The following is a 9550-nucleotide window of genomic DNA, read 5'->3' on the forward strand; positions in this document are numbered from 1 at the left end:
AAACTGAGAAACAACAACTATGAGCTGCAACAAATGTGACATCCACAGTTTTTGTCGCTACAGCATTTTCCATTACACTAAATCAAATTAGGATCTACTCTAATCCACCTCTACTGAGTGAATTAGCTTAGCATTATGTAGATTTAACTCGTTTTTCATTAGCATCGTTGCAATAACTTTCTTATTGGTGAACCCCTATTTCTTTTTCCCTGGGGCTTGCCCTGAGTTCACTGACCCTCCAGCCTTGTTTCATCACCCTGAGCTAACAGGATATCTCCAGCCCTGTCCCTCATATCTTGGTCATGGCCTGCTGCAGCCCTGTTCCTCCCCTGCCTATGCCTCTTTATGCAGCCCTCTTATGCCACTCTATAAAGCAGCTTTGTGACAGTTTTCTGTAAAAAGCGCTGTACAAATAAAATTGATTTGACTTAATTTATGTGCATCAAGCTTTAGCGATATAATTCCTGAATCGAAAAAGGGCTATAATTGATTTAACAGTATGTGACTTCCTCCAGCTTCGATGTCACAAAATACGATTGAGGTTATAATTACAAAGATTTGTGAAAAGGAATAGTGGGGGGAAAGTAAGCTTGTTATATATTTGAGGGTTTATTTCTTACCTTTATTTCAATTAATGTTGTGAATCATAAAATTGGACAACTTCCTCCATTAGACTGGTGTATTTCATGTTTCAGGATATCTGGTGCTTACCCTTTAACACCAGGAGCGCCGGACCATTCCGTGGGATTGAAATAACTTAAGGTGCAGTCTGGGTCATATGACACAGGAGTCTTCAAGCAGGAAATGTTCGAATTGTTCGCTAGATGACTGTCTAAGCTATGTTTTAGTTATGGCTCGGCATTCTAGCTGTCAAACTGTCCCAGTAAGTAATTCTTTATGTCAGTGTGTTTTTATCATGGAGTACATCCTCCATGATAAAATTAGTAGTGGCCTACACTTAAAATGGGAATGCAACTGCCTGTATCTGCAAAACTTACAGGAAAAAACTTCAGCAGTATTCTATATGCTTCTGTCGTCACTCACATGATGTTTGGCCTATCACAGCACACAGGCAAATTTTCACACTTACTGAGCTTATTTATCTATGAGGGTAGCCAATAAGTAGATAAAACACAAATTAGTTCATAAATTAGTCTCATTAAATTTTATATTCACGCAGCCATCATCTTTGTAATTGCCATGTTTAGCATTTTCATTATCACTTCACTGTGAGGGAGGGGGGAGTGTCGGAGGACCACACGCAACTGTACAGGGAGTCGAAAAGCTTATCTCCGAGGAGATAAGCCACTGAAAACGAAAAGGTAAAGCCCTAACAGTCTGCTGGCACAAAGCCCAGAAACACAGACCGAACATCCGCAGAATCCGCCCCTTTCTCACCACCTACTCAACCCAGCTCCTGGTCCAAGCAATGGTTCTATCCCGCCTGGACTACTGCAACTCTCTTCTGGCTGGACTACCGGCATCTGCCACCAGACCCCTGCAGCTCATTCAGAATGCTGCGGCTCGTCTGGTCTTCAACCTCCCCAGACACTCCCACGTAACTCCCCTGCTCACTACCCTCCACTGGCTGCCTGTTATAGCTCGCATCAAATTCAAAACATTGGTCCTAGCATACCAGGCAGTCAAGGGATCAGCCCCAGCATACCTTCACAAGATATTCAAACCCTACATGCCAGCCAGATCCCTCCGTTCTGCTACCTCAGGACGCCTAGCACCTCCCCCTCTTCGCACCTGCACTTCCAGAACACGTCTCCTGTCTGTTCTGGCCCCACGATGGTGGAATGACCTCCCTGTGGAGAGACTGTGAACAATTTCAAACGACGACTGAAGACCCACCTCTTCAGGCTGCACCTCTCTCCATCCCTCCCTTCCCCCCTGTAAATGATTAAACTTAGGGTTGTAACTAGGCAGCTGTTTCATAGGTGACTTAGTTGATGCGCCTGTCTTAACGACTACTTGTATTTTTATTTATTTTTATTTTTCCATAGATTGCGTTGTTGCCGTTCTCGTTGTTAGTGTTAATCAGTTTAACCATCAGGGTCCAAGTTGAACTATGCGGTTGTTCCCTGTACTTGGACCGGTACTTCTCTCTAGGGGTTTCGTCATACTTGTTCCTGGTTATGGTTATACACTTTGTTGTACGTCGCTCTGGATAAGAGCGTCTGCCAAATGCCTGTAATGTAATGTAATGTAATGTAATGTAATGAAATACAAACCTTCTAAGGGGGGAACACTTCTTGAGAAGCGAGAGAACAGGAGGTTTATTAAACAGGCTCTGAAATGCCTTAGCGGCTCAATGAGAACGTAAGCTGACACTGAAGCAAGGACTAAAAGTCAGACAGCGTCTTAAATAGCCTTGCACGAAGCAGGTGGCCGAAATCACGGCATAGGGAGGAATAATTGGAAACAGGTGCATCCAATCAGGTAATAATCAGGCCGGGAGGCCAAAAACGGAACTGACATTCACCTCAATCAGCACCATAGAATTGTTTCAAAAATTATTTTAGAGCTGATTAAAGATATTAAGCTATTCTCATTCTTAATTTACGTTTGCCTCTTTATTTTTCATATGTGATTACTCTTTGTCAACATCGGCACCATCATCATGCAAAGACAGAAATACTACAAATGATAACATTTTATGGTTATTAATAACATAACAGGCTATCTTTAGCAATATCAAAATAACAATGTTAAAATGATATGGTGGAATCAGCATAAAAGCATCTTAATTTAAGAGCAACACATAACCAGCTTTATTACTTATTTATCACGATTCATCACCATGAAGAATGGACACAAGAATTTCCATGAATATTTTGATATTTTTTCATTTTTTAGATTCAAAATCTAAGTGATGGATTGGATGGATGGATGTCTATTAAGGGACTAGTGTTGGAAATTTTCTTTGGCTATAAACATGTGTAGGACTTGTTTATAGCCAAAGAAGTGCTATTGCAAATGTCAATGTTATCTACACTTGTCCTTTAAATAAATAAATAAATGAATGAAAAGGAAATCTTATCAAAGAGAATGTATTTCTTGCTTATGTACTATTCTTTCTACAAAGAAAATAAATCCTTAAATTTCATGTCACATTTAGCACTTCCACATGAAAATCCACATTATGCAGAATTCACAAAACAGAAGTCACAAAAACAACACACAACAGAAAGCCTACCTTGATCTCAGCAGAGACTCTAATTGTAATGTGTGGTCAGTGCTGCATATATAGGTGGTAGGTAGAGCACGCCCACTGTGTGGGGGCGGTGTGGGAGCAGGTACATTTTGTGGAATCAGTATGTCCCTCACCTGTCATGTCACAAACTTCTGTGGAAGTCTGACTTCTGTGGAAATGTGAAAGTCTGACTTCTGTGGAAGTGTGGAAGTCTGACTTCAGTCAAAATGTTGCATCATGCACCCACAGGCTCTGGATGCATGTCAATCAGATCAGAAGAATGTTGGGGGTTCTTGACAGAGCGGTTGGGGGCTGCCGACTCTAACAACTAAACTACAGCCCAGCCTCTAACCATTAGACTACAGCCCAGCCCCTAACCATGAGACTACAGCCCAGCCCCCTAATCACTAGACTACAGCCCAACACCCTAACCACTAGACTACAGCCCAGCACCCTAATCACTAGACTACAGCCCAGCCCCCTAACCACTAGACTACAGCCCAGCACCCTAACCACTACAGCCCAGCACCCTAACCACTAGACTACAGCCCAGCACCCTAACCACTACAGCCCAGCACCCTAACCACTAGACTACAGCCCAGCACCCTAACCACTAGACTACAGCCCAGCACCCTAACCACTAGACTACAGCCCAGCACCCTAACCAATAGACTACAGCCCAGCACCCTAACCACTAGACTACAGCCCAGCACCCTAACCACTACAGTCCAATACCCTAACCATGAGACTACAGCCTAACACCCTAACCACTAGACTACAGCCCAGCACCCTAACCACTACAGCCCAGCACCCTAACCACTAGACTACAGCCCAGCACCCTAACCACTACAGTCCAATACCCTAACCATGAGACTACAGCCTAACACCCTAACCACTAGACTACAGCCCAGCACCCTAACCACTACAGCCCAGCACCCTAACCACTAGACTACAGCCCAGCACCCTAACCACTACAGTCCAATACCCTAACCATGAGACTACAGCCTAACACCCTAACCACTAGACTACAGCCCAGCACCCTAACCACTACAGCCCAGCACCCTAACCACTAGACTACAGCCCAGCACCCTAACCACTACAGCCCAGCACCCTAACCACTAGACTACAGCCCAGCACCCTAACCACTACAGTCCAATACCCTAACCATGAGACTACAGCCTAACACCCTAACCACTAGACTACAGCCCAACACTCTGACCAGTACAGCCCATATATTTACATGTTGGTTAAGTGAGGGGTTCTTGCATGCAACACCGCTTGGTTTAGAATTCAGAGGGCTGACCATTTTAACAAGGGCACTGACTGTTGGAACCGCTGGATTCAGAAAATAAACCTATTTTTAATTACATTACAGGCATTTAGCAGAAGCTCTTATCCAGAGCGACTGACACTGTATCCAATCAGACAGCTGGATATATACTGGAGCAATGCAGGTTAAGTACCTTGCTCAAGGGTACAACGGCAGTGTCCTACCGGGGAATCGAACCTGCGATTTTAAGGTTGCAAGACCAACTCTTTAGCCATTACACTGCCGCCCAATTAATTAATTCTTCTTGTCCCACAGGTGGTAGAGCCTTCTCTTATAGAGCTCCTGTCTCATGGAACAATCTCCCTATGTACAGTATGTGCAGGCTTCAGACACACTTTGTCTTTAAGTGTAGGCTTAAAACTTACCTCTTTAGTCAATCCTACAGTTTGCCATTCTGGACACATTAGGTAGCTTGGTGTTAAGTGTTAAGCTAGCCTTTATGGAACTGACACAATAGGTAGCTTGGTGTTAAGTGTTACATTACATTACATTACATTCATTTGGCAGACGCTTTTATCCAAAGCGACGTACAAAAAGTGCATTTCATGGTCATAGACAACTGCTAAACACGGGTTCAGTAAGGTACAATACTTATTTTGTACCGCTATTTCTAGCCAAGAACACAGTGAACACTATTCTGGCCTAACCTCTGAAAAGCCAACTAGGCAGAAGAATAAGCTACAGTATTAGGACAAATACAAATTACCAAGAAGTGTTGGGATGGGGCAACATGTAACAAGTGACATGAAAAGGGGGGGGTTTTATTTTTTTTTAAAGAGTGAAATATACAGCGTGGTGGTGGTTAGTCTAGGTATGAGTCTTCAGGCCACGGCGGAAGATGGGTAGTGAGGGGGAGGTTCGGAGAGGGACGGGGAGTTCGTTCCACCACTGGGGAGCTAGGGTGGAGAAGCTCTGTGATCCCTTTGGGCGGGTGGGAGGGGTTATAAGGCGCCCTGCTGCTGCAGAGCAGAGTGGTCGAGCAGGCACATAGAATCGAGTCATGTCCTGCAAGTAGATGGGGGCTGTCCTATTGGCAGCAGTGTAGGCAAGGGTCAGGGCTTTGAACCAGATCCTGGCGGCGACCGGTAGCCAGTGAAGTGATCGCAGCAGAGGAGTGACGTGGGAGAATTTGGGGAGGTTGTAGATGAGTCGGGCAGCGGCATTCTGAATCATCTGTAGTGGCTGTATGGCACAAGCTGGCAGACTTGCAAGGAGAGAGTTGCAGTAATCAAGGCGAGAGGTCACCGTAGCCTGGACGAGCAGCTGGGTGGAGTGCGTCGTCAGGTATGGTCGAATCCTTCTGATGTTGTACAGAAGAAATCTACAGGACCGTGATGTTGCCTTGATGTGCTCCTTAAGGTCCAGTTGGTCATTCAGGACCACCCCCAAGCTCTTGGCAGAGTGAGAGGCAGTCACTGTGGTGCCATCAACCGTGATTGAGAGCTCACGAAGTAAGGAGGTCTTGCACGGGAAGAAGAGCAGCTCAGTTTTGTTGAGGTTCAGCTTCAGATGGTGGCTGGCCATCCAGGTGGAGATGTCAGCCAGGCAGGAAGAGATCTTATCATTGACCTGTGTGGCCGAGGGGGGGAAAGAAAAGAAGAGTTGTGTGTCATCTGCATAACAATGATAGGAGAAGCCATGTGAATTGATAACTGAACCAAGAGATCTGGTGTATAAGGAGAACAGCAGAGGACCCAGTACATATACCTGCGGTACTCCCGTAACAAGTGGATGAAAAGCAGAGGCAGACCCCTTCCAGGTGACCTGGTAGGTCCTATCTGCAAGATAGGAAGCAAACCAAGACAGGGCAGTCCCGGCAATTCCCATCCCAGCCAAGGTGGAGAGGAGTATTTTATGGTTGACCGTGTCAAAAGCTGCAGACAGGTCAAGGAGGATCAGGACAGAGGAGAGGCGTGAGGCTCTTGCAGTGGCAAGTGCCTCCTTCACAGCTAGGAGCGCAGTCTCTGTTGAGTGCCCGGATTGGAAACCAGACTGGTGAGGGTCTAGCAGGTTGTTCTGATGGAGAAAAGAGGTTAGTTGTTTAAGAACTGCTCGTTCAAGGGTTTTGGACAGAAAGGGTAGAAGCGATGCGGGTCGATAATTCATTACATCGGAGGGGTCTGAGGTGGGTTTTTTGAGAAGTGGGGTAACACGAGCCATCTTAAAATCAGAGGGAACATGACCAGAGGAGAGAGAGGAATTAACAATGGAGGGCAGATAGGGAAGGAGCTCGCTGGAAATGGATTGGAGAAGTGTGTTGAGCTAGCCTTTATGGAACTGACACAATAGGTAAATACATTTACTCTGTGAGTTGACAATCTTTATATTGACTAACCTCATCGTCTCTGTTTCTTTTTCCCTGGGGCTCCTGCCCCTACATCGCCCTGAGTTCACAGACTGCTCCTGCCTGTTTCAGATGACGTTGTTCACTTGGCCTCATCATACTGTGACCTTCGATGCACACGAGAGCGGTTTGCAGCTGAGCGTGATGAGGTCGGAATGAGGATCAGCACCTCCAAGTCTGTGGCCATGGTACTCTCCTGGAAAAAGATCTGCCCTCTTCAAGTAAGGGAGGAGCAACTGCCCCAGGTGGAGGAGTTCAAGTGTCTTTGGGTCTCATTCACGAGTGAGGGAAAAAGGGATTCGGAGATCGATGGCCGTCTAGGTACAGCGGCCGCAGTAATGCGGGCATTGTATCGGACGGTGGCGGTGAAGAAGGAACTGGGCCGAAAGGCAAAGCTCCTGATTTACCAGTCGATCTTCGTCCCTACTCTCACCTATGGTCACAAGCTATGGGTAGTGACCGAAATAGTGAGATCGCGAATACAAGCAGCCGAATTGGGGTTTCTTCGTAGGGTGGCAGGGCTTACCCGCCTTGATAGGGTGAGGAGCTTAGTCATCCCGGAGGACCTCAAAGTAGAAACGCTGCTCCTCCGCATTGAAAGGAGTCAGTTGAGGTGGTTCGGGCATCTGCTAAGGATGCCTCCTGGGCACCTCCCTCTGGAGGTGTTCCGGGCTCGGCCACCGGTGAAGAGTTCATGGGGTAGACCTAGGACATGCTGGAGGGATTATATATTCTTGAAAGAATTGAGGAAATATTGGGTAGCATTGCTTTGGAATACATCTTATTTAATTTCGGTGAGGCAAGATAGCCTATATTGTTTGTAGTACCATAACTTGGCGTCATTTTGATATCAATACTTTTAATGGCAGGCCTGGATTTTGACAGTCTGAGTGAATGCGTTATAGACGGTGTATGTCTTGTACGTGTGAGTAACTTGGCATTTTTGTACGTTGAAAACGTGTTTTTGATGAGATATCATTTCTTTTTGCGAAGCGTTTTATTATGAGAGTGAGAAATGCAAAGTGACGTGTACCGTGTAGCAGTTTCAGTTTGCTATATATGTAAAACAGTGGCTGTGACAAAGGGTGCGGTGGCATATAAGTGTAAACGCATCATAAGCGCCCGTGAAATATAGCCAGGGTATGTACTCACGGATTTGACGGCCATCCAACGAGCCTTGATTGACAAAAGAATCAGCAAGTCTGTAGAATTAGAGCTCCCTAGGTCGCAACTTGTGTACCCTTCTGTCCTGCTCCGTTGTCTGTTATTTCGTGGAGATGCACTTTTAGTGTTTGTAAGGTTTATAAGGCATTTTGATAGGCTTATCTGCAGGTGGGAATCCTCTTCGCTGTTTTGCTAGGCTAGAACCGGAAAAGTTGATAGTAGAGATTAGGAGCAGACGCATATGTCCCAGCAGGCTTTGCTTATGAGAAAATAACAACAGTGTGAGAGAAATTAGGATGAAATGATGAAATTGCGTAGTTGAAACAATATGTTTTTAGCAGAATGGGCATGTAGGTGAAGGTTGACATGATCATAGAGTATAGTGCGAAGTAAATGGAGTGACCATGAGCGAGCTTATTTTTGTAAGAGGAAAGTCAAACTGGGACCCAGAAAAGGCTGGCATTTGAACGAGCCTACACGCTGGGACTCATCCTGTACTTCAAAGGACCCGAGAGCCTTGTGATAAAACAATAGGTTACTCGGACTTCCTCTGGATGAGCAGGCCATTTGGCTCTCTGGACTGTTACCCTCTGGACAAGACTGAGAAGGGGAACTGGACTGGTTGTTTATGGTTGTGTGAGCAAGCCGTTGGCTCTCTGGAATGTTGCCATCTGGACAACTAAGATAAGGGGAACTAGTCTATTTGTCTAGGGTTGTGGGTGTGTGTGTGTTGGGACCATTAAGGGTGAAAAGATCATCAGGCCTCTGGCCAAATGGTGGGGCAACTGCGCGGGACAGTACCACAGTGCCCTTATGTGGGCCCCTCTGCCATTACACTTTTTATTTCTTTTCTGGATCTGGACTCTAAACCATCTGTTTATCATATTCAAAAACCCCGTAAAACCTTACAAACCATGCACGTTTTCATTATATTACTGTATTATGCCTTATGTAGTAATAACATGGATTGCATGTAAAATGGTTCAACAAAAGGGTATTGTCGTGACAACTGCACCATAATATTACATCCCCTTGACATGTTTGGTATGGACGTATTCAGGGAAATTCAAAAAATTGAATGAAATATGTTTCATACCAAATAGAATTTGATAAAACATAGTTTCAGAAACTATGGGGGAAGGGAAAAAACTATCCCAATGGAATGTCCTCTCTGGTAATCATCTCTTTTTCCCAATTTCCCCACTAATTGTTTTGACAACAGCCCCCAAACGGTGGGGCCCTAAATTCCAGATTTTATTATTCGTCCAGGTTAAATTATGGCAATGCCGCCTAGATCAAACACGGGGTTTGGCTTAAAAGGAAGGGAGACAAAACAATCGAGGAAGATCGTAATCGACTTCCCACATTGCACATACTCTGTGCTCTGTGTGTAGCTAGACAAGGAAGATCGTAATCGACTTCCCACATTGCACATACTCTGTGCTCTGTGTGTAGCTAGACAAGGAAGATCGTAATCGACTTCCCACATTGCACATACTCTTTGCTCTGTGTG

Source organism: Anguilla rostrata, chromosome 13 (genome assembly GCF_018555375.3).
Source record: "Anguilla rostrata isolate EN2019 chromosome 13, ASM1855537v3, whole genome shotgun sequence".
Lineage (NCBI taxonomy): Eukaryota > Metazoa > Chordata > Actinopteri > Anguilliformes > Anguillidae > Anguilla > Anguilla rostrata.